The sequence below is a fragment of the Furipterus horrens genome, unplaced genomic scaffold, assembly GCF_987537825.1.
Source record: "Furipterus horrens unplaced genomic scaffold, mFurHor1.1.pri manual_scaffold_4, whole genome shotgun sequence".
Classification (NCBI taxonomy): Eukaryota; Metazoa; Chordata; class Mammalia; order Chiroptera; family Furipteridae; genus Furipterus; species Furipterus horrens.
In genome coordinates, this window is record NW_028327174.1 from 167,820,650 (window position 1) to 167,834,139 (window position 13,490).

The 13,490-nt window shown below is 39.3% G+C and overlaps 1 pseudogene; it reads left to right on the plus strand.

The window, feature by feature from the left end:
• The first annotated feature begins 8,654 nt into the window (after positions 1 to 8,654).
• Positions 8,655 to 9,455, plus strand: LOC150013232 (NXPE family member 3-like; annotated as a pseudogene).
• Positions 9,456 to 13,490: the final 4,035 nt, after the last annotated feature.

The following is a 13,490-nucleotide window of genomic DNA, read 5'->3' on the forward strand; positions in this document are numbered from 1 at the left end:
CCAGCAATTCCAACCTGTATTTAGTGTTCAGCTTTGGTATTCAGCTTGATATCAACTCCATTTCACTCTTGCTCTATCATTTTTCTTTTTCTTTTTTAATATATATTTTATTGATTATATTGTTACAATAGTTCCAATTTTTTCCCCGTTACTCCCCTCCACCCAGCACCCCCTTCCCCCAGCAATCCCCCCCAAGTCTGTGCTCATGGTTCGTACATGCAAGCTCTCCCACTTCACCCTTTCATATATTATTCTTTTTTTAAAATATATAAATGATTAATTAATTATTTTAACAATAAAAAAATGACAATCCCTCCCTCTCAGATATTAAGACCCTTTATAATCTTATAAAGGACAATGGGCGAAGGTCTCAAGCTCCTCTAGCTGCTTCAAGCTGGACATGGTCATCGTCCTACCTACCCTTGGGTCCAGAAATCCCTAATAAGAGTGGGGGTGTGGAGGGGAGGGCGGCCTTCCCACATGGGGAAGGATCATGCAGCTCTATCATTTTTCTGATCAAACTTTTTTGGTATAATTTTGAATTGCTCAGCTATATGTGTGTGTACATATGTGTTTTTAACTACAAAAAAATCTAAAAGCCTTTTCAAAAGTAGACAGGATTTAAAAATTAAAAGTAATTATAAACAACTATTAGGCAGTTATGTTCATTTTAATGTTGATAATATTGGAATGGTAATTATGTCAATATTTCCTTGTTATTAATTTACTAATTATTTTAAAGCTGCTTAGGACACACTCAACTTTATATTCCCTAATTTATATTCTAACAATAGATAGATCATATTCTAAGACCACAATGGATTTCTTCCGAGGGAAGCCTATGAATGTGATCTCAAACAGTCAAAAATTACTTTTAGCTCCAGGGAATGTAATAAGTGCATTGTTAGATCAGAGCTACATTTGTATTCATCCAAAATAATGGAGATCTGTACATTTCTATGTGGCAAGAAAGTTGTTCCCAATTCTATATAATGAGATGTTAAAATATTAATCTTTTTTAAGCTAAAAAAGATTAAAGCTTCTGTTCCCAGAAGTACAAAATGAAACAAACTAGATCAATTAGAAAGAGATCTATGAGTATAAAGTTCTAAAACCACTTCTATTCCTCTAGAAAGCATTATAGAATTCAGTAGTCAAAGGATGAGATATTCTAATAAGGCTCTTTTCACCAATACCCTAGAGTCTCAGCTTAGCAATGAACTAGGCCACTAATTTTTTACTAATGTAGTAATTGGAAATACAGAATCAAGAATTCTAATGATGTTACATGTATTCTTTAATTTTCAAGTCTTTATTGTTATAGGAAAATGGATGAATAAAATGAAAAGCTAGCTTTAAAAAAAGTAAGAGGTTACATGTGCACCATACAATGAGATGATAAAACACAGAACTCTTTGCCATACTTGTGTAAGGGGCAAAGAAACTGGTGACTCTCAAACCAGTAGGAAATAATTAATAGCAAAGGACAAATGTAATCGAATCTTGATATACAGGGTCAGTCTCCGAGTCAACAGTAAAGCAAGGGAAAATGTTAGCATACAAGTCAGAAAATGACATTCCACAGCTCATCACAAATGCCTCTTATATCAAAAGAGAGCTAGAGATAGGTTTATCATCAAACTCAAACACAGGGACTCTGGGACTCTTCAAAGGAGAGCTAGGGACAGCTTTATCAGCAAACACAAACACAGGGCAAGGGAGAGCTGGAAACAGACCCCTAGCTAAGTTACCCTTACCCTTAGTTAATCCTGTTAGATTGTAACTCCTGAGTATCTATTAATGGATAAAAGGAGGAGATTGGAGGGCAGGGGGCGGGGGGGGGGGGGGGGGGGGACTACTCACATTAGTATAAAACCAGTTTGTTTTTTCTGCTTCGGCACACATGCCCTGGCTGGCTGTGCCCAGCTCTGCAGACCTGCGAATAAACAACACCTCAGCTACTGCTAAAGTCCTCTGTCCCAGTGTTTTTATTGTGAGTATTTCTCACACCTATAGAGGTGATTTTTTTAAACAATGTAGATTTCATTATGTCTTTTAAGCTCTCAATTTCTGTTTTCCAGTAATTAATTATTAGTTAATTTTTGTAAGATATTTACAGTTGGCAAACTAAATTTCTGTTCTATTGTTTTGTTGGTTTTGAAATCTAAAAAGTCCCAGGGCTCCACATAGAAGTATTTGTTCTATAGATTCTCCTGTTTCATGAAAGATTAATTCATTGCAAAAATCTTAGATTTCATTCTGAAACCTCAGATTTCACAGAGTAGACTAGCACTAATGAAATCTTTTTTGAAATACAGGACACTTGAAATGGTCACTTCAACTCTGATAACTCCTGAAATGTTTTTCTTTCCTTAGCTTGTATGATTCTAGTAAATGGGATTCCAAGGACAGGGCCAACATAACTGAATGGTCTTTCATTTAAGTTTTTCCATATAGTTTTTGTAACTTTTTAATGAATTCCACAGTACAAAGGAACTAATATCCCCTACTATTTAAAGTCATGAAAACTTGATTTACTCTTAAATGAAGTCAGTATTTTCTGGAAAATATTTAGGTTGCTAGAACTGCGGGAGGAGGGAGAGAACAACCCTGAGTACTTAAAAGAAACACAAATTAAAGCATAGCTAATATCAAGGTTTATCTTCTCTTCATGATGACACTTAAGTCTAAAAGAGACACAAGTTGGTCAATGTATCATTCTCTTACCATCTTCAGTTTTTGCAAAGTTTTTTTAACCACATTCAGGGTGACATTCTTGCAGAAACTGAGTTTCGCACATTCCAAACTAATATGGCAATAATTAGCCAATGAACAAACTCTAGAAAGGAGAAAAGAGGACCAAAAGTTATGAAAATAGATAGTTAAATATACTTTTCACAAAGTTTTCAAAAACTCAACCCTCAAATTTACCCTGTCCTGCGTATCCACTAACCCCACCCTGCCCTGCCTCACCTACTGCTCCTGACATCCCAACTATGCCGAGACACAAATGGAACTTCCTGAAAGAAATATACACAATGAACACACCTAATTAAAATTTCCAGACATAAAAATCAAGGAAAAAAGTAAAAATAGCAGGACAGAGCTGTAAAGATGTCAGAGTTTTAGTTTGAGATTCTTAGAGAAATGATAATAGTATATAAATCCAGAGAATTATTAGTATTATCATTTTGATAGGTATTTAATAATAACTAGGTGAAAATAATCATTATTTTAACATCCAGCACCAGAATTACTCCCAGGAGAAGCTCTACGGTGTTGGTGAAAAGAGCCTTATTGACTCTTCTAGGAGGGAAAGAATCTTCAGAATAACATGTAGTAGTTCTGCCACTTTTCTTGAACAGGGAAGGATTTTTCTTCCTCCTGACTGGAAGAGTAGAGAGAGAGAGAAGAGAAAAATCAAGAGAGGCTGAAGCCAGCAAGGCAAAGGTAAAGGGCCTGTGAAAGCATATTCTTTGCTGTGATGTAAGTCCTTCCAAGTGTTCCCTGAAACATTTTTACTGAAGTTTATTTTGCTCACAAATGAACTAGAAGAAAAAGCTAAGTGAACATTAACTATGTGAGAGGGAGCAGTTGCCCAAGAGGCACAAGAAGGCAGGAGGGAAGATGTGAGCATAAGTCCCACCCAATTTTTTTCAAAATTGAGTGGGCATGCAATTTTGATAATCATACACAAATGTCTGCCAAGACCTCAAGAGTTAAAAAGCTTCTCCCAGGACAAGGGATCTCTGAATAGCTTAAATGGTTCCTAGAACAGCAGCATCATCATCACCCAGGAAACTGTTAGAAATTTGGGGGCCTTCACCTCTGACCCACTGAGTGAGACACCCAGGGGTAGGGCAGGCCACTCTATTTTAGCAAGTCTTCCATATGACCCTGATGCACATAAACTTTGAAAATCACTGATTTTGAACAACAGTTCACCTTGGCCACATATTAGATTCTCCTGTGACATGATGATTAAAATATACTGATGCCAGAGAATAATTCTCAATGATCCTATCAACTTAAACAAATTATGCTTCTAAGAAACAAATTGTTAAAAATTGGTTTATAGGCAGAAAAGTAAAAAATCTGTTAAGCAACATTTTAATTGGCCTTGTGGTTGGATTTTTTAAAATAACATAATAATTCTGACAAAAAACATCAACAAGATTATACGATGAGGGCCCCCCAAATTAAAAACAATTATCTTCTGGAGGGCGGGCTCCTTGCAGTACAGGCTTCCCCCACTAGGTGAGTGTTCTAGAAACCCATTTGTATCAGTGTACCAGCTGCCATTGTTGCGAGAGGCTGCATTTGGCTTCAGTGAATTTGCGGGGGAGATTCAACACTTTTGCCCATTTCATAATGGGTGATTTACAAGCACACCTGTCCATACCATGCTGAGTGTTCACCAGTTTTTGAGGAAAAACAGCATGCCCCACCTTCCCTATTCACTTAATCTCACCCTGATTTGTTTAGTTTCCCTGGATGAAAAAAAGTCCTCAAAGGGAAACATTTTGCTGATGTAGAAGAGATGAAACTAAAAATGGCAGAAACACTAAAACACATCAAAATTGATGAGTTCAAAAACTATTTTGAACAGTGGAAAAAATGTCTCCATAGATATATTGCATCAAATAGAGGGTACTTTGAAGGTGACTGAAGTTTAAATATGTAAGAATAAATACACAGATTACAGTAGCATTACCTTAGTTTGTGCTAGTGACAACTGAACTACAGGACAGTTATGCACAATGGCATTGGAGGTTTACAAAAATATTTCTGTTTTCTTACAACTTGATAGTACACAAGAATATGGAACCACCCCTCATGCTCAAATTACTTACGGGACATAAAACCTGTCTGATTGCTTGAAAGAATTAAGGCTTGCAGGTATCAGCATTATTCTAGAAGCTGGTTTTGTTGTTGTATTTTTCACACATATTTGTCTGTGTTGGGCTAGTACTTGCATGTAGTACTTATAATATTTCAGGTCATAGTTATGGCACAAGAAAGACAGCAAGTCATCATGTTGTTTATTTGGTAAAGGCCTGCAAGGTCATGAGTTGGCTCTGAAGGAATCAGGGAAATTCCCACCAGCTCCTCTATTTTATGACTGTCAGGTAAATGATTACCTAAGGCAGCAGCTCTCCAAATGTGGTTTCTGAACCAGCAGGAACATGTTAGAAATACAGGTGCTTGGAACCACCCAGACCTATTGTATCAAAACTTTTCAAGGCAGCCTAGTGACTTGTGGTTTAACAAGCCCTCCATGTGACTCTCGTGCCGCTCTAGTTCGAGAATCACTGATGTCAGGAATCTTTCTAACCATATAGAGGTCACTTTTTTAGTGAGCATAGGCACAAGGATCCTGGGTCCATGATTATGTCTTGGTTAAGTGACTTCATTACTGAATGTTGAAGCTATATCATATATTTTCCAGAACAGTACAAAATAGTAGAATACCTCTTTAAGCTGATAGCGTGCTTTTAAGATATATTTCAAAATCAATTCATATTAAAATAAATGAGTTAGTGTGAAGTATCTGAAATATGGTCTATTAATTTATTACCTCATCTATCAAGCTAGGTTAATTTGAGTTAAGGAGTTTCTCTTAAAATGACAAAGGAGAGTGAGTATTTAGGTGTGAGGTGTGTTTATGCTAGGTATTTGTGGGTATTTGTGAGTGTATTTTGTGTATATGTATGCAAGAGTCAGAAAGAAATCTAGCATACTACAGTGTGTAAGAATTATAAGAACATTTTATAAGGAAATAATTTACTTCCCAGTTATATAAATAATTATTTATTATATGAATTATGCTATAGCCAAACAACTCATAGTCTACTGGAACATGATGTGAGATATGACCTATACTAAATATGTCAGGTGTTACTGAAAATTATCAGCATGGTAAGAGAATCTATACCGTAGTGTCAGAAGGCCTTCACCTTTTTAACAGCCTGTATTCTTAGCACCAGTCCCTTTACCTCTCTGATGCTCAGTTTCCTCATCTGTAAAATGAGGAGATTGAATTTAGAGAGGAACTATGGTGTCTGCTCAGAAACTCTACCTGAGATGGAAACTTAGTTGGAAATGCTCAGAACTAGAGTCTCAGAGAAGAGGAAACACTTGAGGTAGAGTCAGGCACTAAAAGTCTCAGATACAGTCCTTCACTGATGACTATTGCAAGATTGGATGGAATATGCAGGACAGCAGAAATGGTGGCCTAAAGGAATAATTATATTGGGAGGCATCAGTCAAAATCAAGGGAATGCTGCCTTTCTATAGTCCTAGGGGAATGTACTTGAGATGATACTCATACCCAAGATAAAATATAATGTCCCCTGGAATTCGTCCCACCTCAGGAAACCAGCAGGATGACTGAATGATTGCCATTCAATTATAACATCTTTCAAGTGCTGTTGACCTCCCTGCCTGTTCCCTACTGTTATTCTTTTACAGAGTCTGATCTCCAATCTGATTACCTGACCCTATACCCTCACCTACTTTCAACTAATATTGTCAGATCTTCTAGTAGCAAAGCTTTGATATTAATCCCAAGAGATTTTATTCAGCCTTTACTATCTTGCTTTAAAATGTAGGATATATTATTATGGTGAAGGCATTGAAAAGGAATTTTGTTATACTCAGTTCCCAAGAGAAGGGGGCTTGCACACCAACCACTCTGGGCCCCGTAGGGAAGCTCCAGGGTCAGTCAAGAGGCAGAGGGAATGAGAGGAAAATGTAGGCAAGAGCTTTATTGTGGTTTCCACAGGAAGAGATGGGTAAAGCAAAATAAGCAGACTTAGTTGGCTCATTTGAAAAATTTCTGTGGGCTCTAGGGCATCAGGTCTGTCCCTAGTTGCCTGGTACCTGGCCCTGTGGTGATGGAGTGTAAAAGCTAGGTGAAGGGAGATGGTTGGGAGGTACGGGCCTCGGATTGGTTGGTTTTCATATGAAAGGCATGCCTGCAAGTAAGTCCTTTACTATCTCTAGGAAATGGAGCTCTATGTAAGTTTTAGCATATACTGATGGAGGTGAATACTGAAGTGTTTATGGGTGAAAAAATATATCTAGGATTTTATTTTAAATCATCACAGCAAACAAACAGAAAAGTGTAGCAGATTGATGACACAAGATTGACAAAATATGTAATTATAAAGCTGGTTGAGGAATACATGGGGATTCTATATGTAATTTTTCTTTTGTGTATTCATGAATATTTTCATTAAAAAATCTAAATGCAACTTGAGAGAGAGAAAAAAGCAGGTATTAGACATTAACAATCATTGGAGAATTGCTATTAAAATATGGTATACGTTTGTGACAGCGTGGATAGACCTAGAGGGTATTATGCTAAGTGAAATAAGTCAATCAGAGAAAGACAAATACCATATGATTTCACTTATATGTGGAATCTAAAAAACAAAACAAACAAACAAACAAAACAGAAACAGACTCATAGACACAGAGCAGACTGATGGTTGCCAGAGGGGAGGTGTCTGAGGATTGGATGAACAAGGTGAAGGGATTAATAAGTACAGATTGGCAGTAGCAAAACAGTCACCAGGATGTGAAGTACAGCACAGGAATGTAGTTGATAATATTATCATGAGTACGTATGGTGCCAGGGCAGTGGGCACCGACACACACTGAATCCCACCCTGACTCCTGCAGACCTCAGTCACCTCTCCATCATCCTCTGGAATAACTCATGCTGACACTCTCAGGTTCCTGATTTATCGTGGATATTTCAGAGAAGAGTCTATGTTGCCATGGGTCCATTCTAAGGGCAATGCAAGTACAAGATTCTGACTGTGGGGCTGGTGTTTCTGGTTTAATTCCTCTATTTCAAGATGTTCTGGCCTAACAGTACCATCCCTTGGCCCCCAGCACCCTACCCTGCCTATGAATCTGCCCTAAATCCACAGAGTCTCCCTCCCTCTTGGAGTCTCTCTCCCAGGAGCTTGCCAACCTGACCCATCTTCTGACTTCCGATTCTAGGAGATGAGGGGGACCTATTGGCCTTCACCAGCCTCCAGAACTCTACCTACCACCTGAGAGGTCCTTCCCAGGCCAGCTACACCCTGGGAGGCTACCTGGAGGCTGCCCTTATGGCCGGAGACCATTGCGGCAGGTCCAAGATCCATGGTGGGGATCTGTTTCAGGCACAGCTGCTGGGTCCCAACTTGAAGGCAGGGATCCCCGGGGACATCCAGAATCTGGAGAACAGCACATACCTGCTATCCTTTCCTCTTCTCTGGGCTGGGCAGACCCAGGTGCAAGTGAGGGTGATCCATTCCAGTAAGGCAGTTGGAGTTCTGTGAAGAAGCTGGAGAGAGAAAAGGAACCACTATTGATTTTAGAGGGAGGGTATTTCCAGGGACCCGCAGGAACTGAAGAGACTGTGATTTGCAATGTGGACCCAATGTCAACTAGAGCAAAAGGGTCTACCTGACAGTACAAGGATGTGGATTCAGGTGAGCTCTGGTTCTGTGCTCAAACCTCTGCCCTGGCCTACAACTCTGCAGTTGGGCGCTCAAGTGGAAGTTACCTGAATATGATTACTCTGCATGACGAGGCCCTGCTGGCATGCCAAGTGACACAAGGTGCTCCCTTGGGACATTTCTCCAACCCAGATCAGAATGGCAGCCACAGGAAACAGCACCCTGTCCCTGTCCCCACAGCTCCCATGCTGTCTGGGCTCCCTGCTACAAAGCCCTCTGGCTTCTACTACAGAGGTGTGTGGTACTCACTGTCCTGATCCAGCTGCTCCTTTCTCACTGTTGCCAGCATCCTGGGCTGCCTAGCCGCTCATGTCGTCCACATGATGGGGGACTCCGCACTTCGGCAGTGGTTGGAGTATCTGCATGACACTGTGCCCTCCTTGAAGCCTGTGGGTCTACATGCTAACTATCAGACAGGGCACCTAATGACCATGGAGACCACTCGGAACATAGCGCTGCACTGGCAAGCCCACAGTTGGCCCCTGCGCTCCCACCGCACACAGTGGCCTCTCTGCACTCTGTGGTCTGGAAGCTGAGGGGCCTGACTGGGGGCCCCCACACCATGGTGGTGCTGGGGCTGGGCACCCATTTCACCACCTTCCCTCCATCCATCTTTGTGCGAAGACTGGCAGGGATCCAGGCAGCTGTGGCTGTGCTGCTGGCCCAGGAGCTCCGCACCCTTGTGCTCATCAAACTGGCCAACATGGGCTACGGGTCTGTGTATGGCAGGGACTGGTTCACCCTCCAGATGAACCAGCTCCTCTGAGCTGCCTTTGCTGACCTCCAAGTGTCCTTTGTGGATGCCTGGGAACTGATCTCCAACCTGGCCCTGCCAGACAACATCTACCCAGAACGCTCGTTGACCTCAATGAGGTGGACTTCCTCCTCTCCTTCATCTGCCCCAACTGAGCACTTCTGTGGTTTCTGGGGCTTTGTGGATGGGGGTCCTACAGCAATAATGGAACCTTGAACTAACAATGATCCAGAGAAGAGTGGTTACCCCAAGGCTTACCACCTAGGGTTAATTACTGTTAATGTTTTGGAGGCCAAACGTGCATGTAACTCTCTATAGGTATAAAGCATACATGTGTGTAATTTTAGATATGTGAAATATTTTACATGCCTTCTTTTAATTAATTGATTGATTAATTTCCAAATGTTTATTGGTATAATTGTAGATTATGTAATTGTAAGTAATAATACAGAAATCTCTCATACTCTAAAAACATTAAAAATCCAAACTCTATTGTACAATATTTATTTTTGCTATCATGACTCAAAAGCCTATCCTGTTTCCCTAGACTCTTGGATTGCTAAGGTGACTTGACCTTTGTAATGTTTCAAAGTATCTCCAGGCTAAAATTGACTCAGATTAATCGAATTCTTTTTAAATCCATTTATGTTAAGCAACAGAATTCCTAATGGTACAACTATAATCAACATGTTATGACTGTTTTATGATGAGAAGTCCTACCCAATTAGGGAATTTTCCTAATCAAAGGCCCTCCACTCTCAAGAGAGCTTCACTGAATAGCTGTGGAGGTTGCTTAATTAGTAAGGTTAAAACATCCTTCAGAAACAAGGTCAAGAATGACATTTCTATTGTGCCAAGTTGATGAAAGAATCCTCCAAACGCAACACTCAGAAATCTTGGTGTGAAAATTCCTCTAAGGCTTTTCAACAGAAATAAAAGGAAAAAATACTGATCTTAATGGTATCAGTGGATTTTTCTTTAGGTACATTATAGGTATTGAATTTACACAAGCATTTCATTAAACTTGTCATAAAGTGACCAACTCTTCATTTAAGAAAACTCTTTCCCCAAATTTATTATTCTTGTTTGAAGAAATAAGAATTCTTTTTTAAAATCCATGCACTATATAAGCCAATCAACAGAGGGAATAAAGAAAAAAGCAGTTCTCTGAGGATATTCTTTTCATGGTATCTGCAAAGCCACTGGGAGATTGCAGGAAACGCTGTCAATCTGTGCAGTAAGAGGTGAATATAAGAAACCTTTTAATCAAAATGTTATGTACAGTGACAAAACACTCAATAATTAATGTGCCTGTTAAAGGAAAGGAGAGAGGATGAATCTACACAGATATGCTTGGTGGTATCAGTTCATTCAAACCACAAAGAATGATTTCCTCTTTCTCCCCATAAAATAAATATCTCAATGATGAATCCAAACAATTGGATTTCCCAAGTGATTAAATTCTTGGTAGATAGTTCAACAGGTGAAACTAGTATAGGATAACCAGAAAGGATAAAATAAAACAGGTCACATTAGTTAACATCTGTCAAATACCTAGGCTAGTTTACCAAGCATGAGTAAAGCCTTTACACTCTTTCTATGCTTTCAAACTTCACCTTAGTGCCAAGTGTAAACAAATCAGCTAAGAGTGTCTAGCCATCTACCCTCTTCTCCACCCTCATTCCTTCTGCTTGGTCCTTTTGGGCCTCTGACCCAGAAATTAAAGCCTCATATTTATTGAATGTCTGTCTCATTCCAGGCAAGTGGGTATTATAACTGTCATTGTTAACAGAGGAAAGGGGGTTCAGGAGGTGTTATGTGGCTTACTTAAGCATGAGCATCTGTAAGAAGCTAAGTTTTAGCATTTCATTCTTTCTACCTCTTTTTGCTGCTTCCAAGGCCAAGCTGAGCTTTACAGTACTGGCCAGATGTTCACAATATCTGCCACTTTCCCCCAATCTCGAAGAGTCACAAAGCTAAGTGAGAGATTATAGATCCCTGCCCTGAGTTACACTAGCTTAAAATTGAAAATACAAAGAAGTGGAAGGAAATCACCATCAAATCTAGAGAACAGCATGAGGACCCAGCTGCTAAAACTGGTTTCACCTACATCCTTCAGGGTCACTGAAAACCGACAAGGGGTACACCTCGCCTCTTCCTCCCCAAGCTTATTTTTCAAATCTTAGTGCCCCTCAATATGATTTTATTCCCACTTGATAAAATTATTAAATAAATAGAAATTAACCCAAAATAAAATTCTCTTTTCTCAACCTGAATTTTCTCAGAATTGCAAATAAAACATAAGAGAAAAGCTTTGTGTTTATAAAAGGAAAATGTGTGGCATTGTATAGATCATGCACTTGAAAGTACCTTGTAAACTCTCCTAAAGCCTAACAACAGTATGAAAGTGTATGATCCCCACCAACTTATGCCAAGCAAGCATAATGCTAAGATATAAAAGCTAAAAATAATCATAGCCAGGAATTGTGGTTATAAGACTGAATAACAATAAGGGTTTTAGATCATCCTATTCCTTGGCTGCAAATTTACAGCGTAAAAGAACACCAACCAAGGTCAAATGACCACAGAAACAGAGGTGGATTATTTATTTGAAAAAACATGTTTTTCTAGTTTTCCTTCTATCCTTTTGGCTCTTCCTTCTCAGTCTCTTTTGAAGACTCACCTTCCTTTATCTGATCATTGCCTATTTGAGTTCCTTAGGTTAAGAGCAAGATTCTCTTCTCCCCTCACACTACAATCTCTCCCTAGATGTCATCCATGGCCATAGTGCAACAGGGGAGATTTGGCCAGATCACTTGGCAGAAGGGAGGGATCCGTGAGGCAGTGTGAAAAGCTGCACTCCTGGAAGTAAGGGGGGGATTGCAGGAAACCCCAAGGCAGTGGATTGAAATCACAACCAAAACCATGTACAGACTTCCATACCCCCTGGGAAAGGTATACAACTAAGCACTCATGACGCAGCTTCTACAGAGCACGTATGGGCTGAAAAGGTCACCAAACACACATCATGGAGGTGAACATGGCGATGCCCCACCCAGGGCAGACATGCTCTGCCCCTGCACGTGGCTAGAAACCGTCCTACCTGCTTCTAGATTGTGGCTGTAGGAGGAGGGCAGAGATGTTGTGAAGGCTGAAACATGTAATGGACACCAGCCGGGATTGGCAGGCAAGCTGGATGCTCCCATGGCATGCAGGATTTTGGGATGGAAGACGTATATGGGTTTTCAGGAATAAGAATATCTGTATATACTGAAAAATACAGATTAATCTCAACATTATGTTGGGCAAAAGAAGTCAAAAATACAAAAAAATATACACAGTGCTCTATAATCTCATTTAAATAAAGTTCAAGGAAAGTAAAAACCAAGCCATGGTGATAGAAAAGAAAAGAGTGGTTGCTTCCATGAATAAGGAGAAGATTATGACTAACGAAGACCATGAGGGAAATCTATATCTTGATGAGGGTAGTCACTACATGGATGTATACAGATGGAGAAATTTATTGAGTTGTACATTTAAGATTTGCTCAGTTTACCCCATGTAATTTATACTTCAATAAGAAAGAAAACACAAGATTAAATAAATAAAATGTATATATTTATATAATTTTTATAAAAGGGAAAACTTGCATGTACAAAATATAGACATTTTTAAATTTCTATTTTCCCAAATCATAACGTAAGCCAGAGGTTGTAAAACCATGGCCCTTGGGCTGTCTTGTTTTTGTAGATAAAATTGCATTAAAATAGTCATACCCATTTGTTTATAGAGCTTAAAATATTTACTCTCTGGAGCTTTTCAGAAAAAAAAAACTACCAGCCCCTATCCTATGTCAATATAGTTCATAACTTTTTTAAGGATTCATAATTGCCTTGGAGAATCCAGTGAAAGCTATAGATTATCTCTAGAAAACACATAACTCCTTAAATATAAAATGTTATTTATAATTTCAGGAAGTTCATATGCCCTCTGAAGCCCATTCATCAACCCAACTTAATGCCTCCGTTTTGACATTTTCATCACAAATAACTAAACCACTCTACTGAGGACAACCCACAGATTGGCTCTCTTTTCTTTAAACCGCAAATGATTGAACTTACATTTCACATTCTTGTTTGCTCCATGGAACAAGTCATAGCTATAGCGAATAACATATTTGCCCAGATCCCAATATCTAATCCTATATCAATCAGTTTATT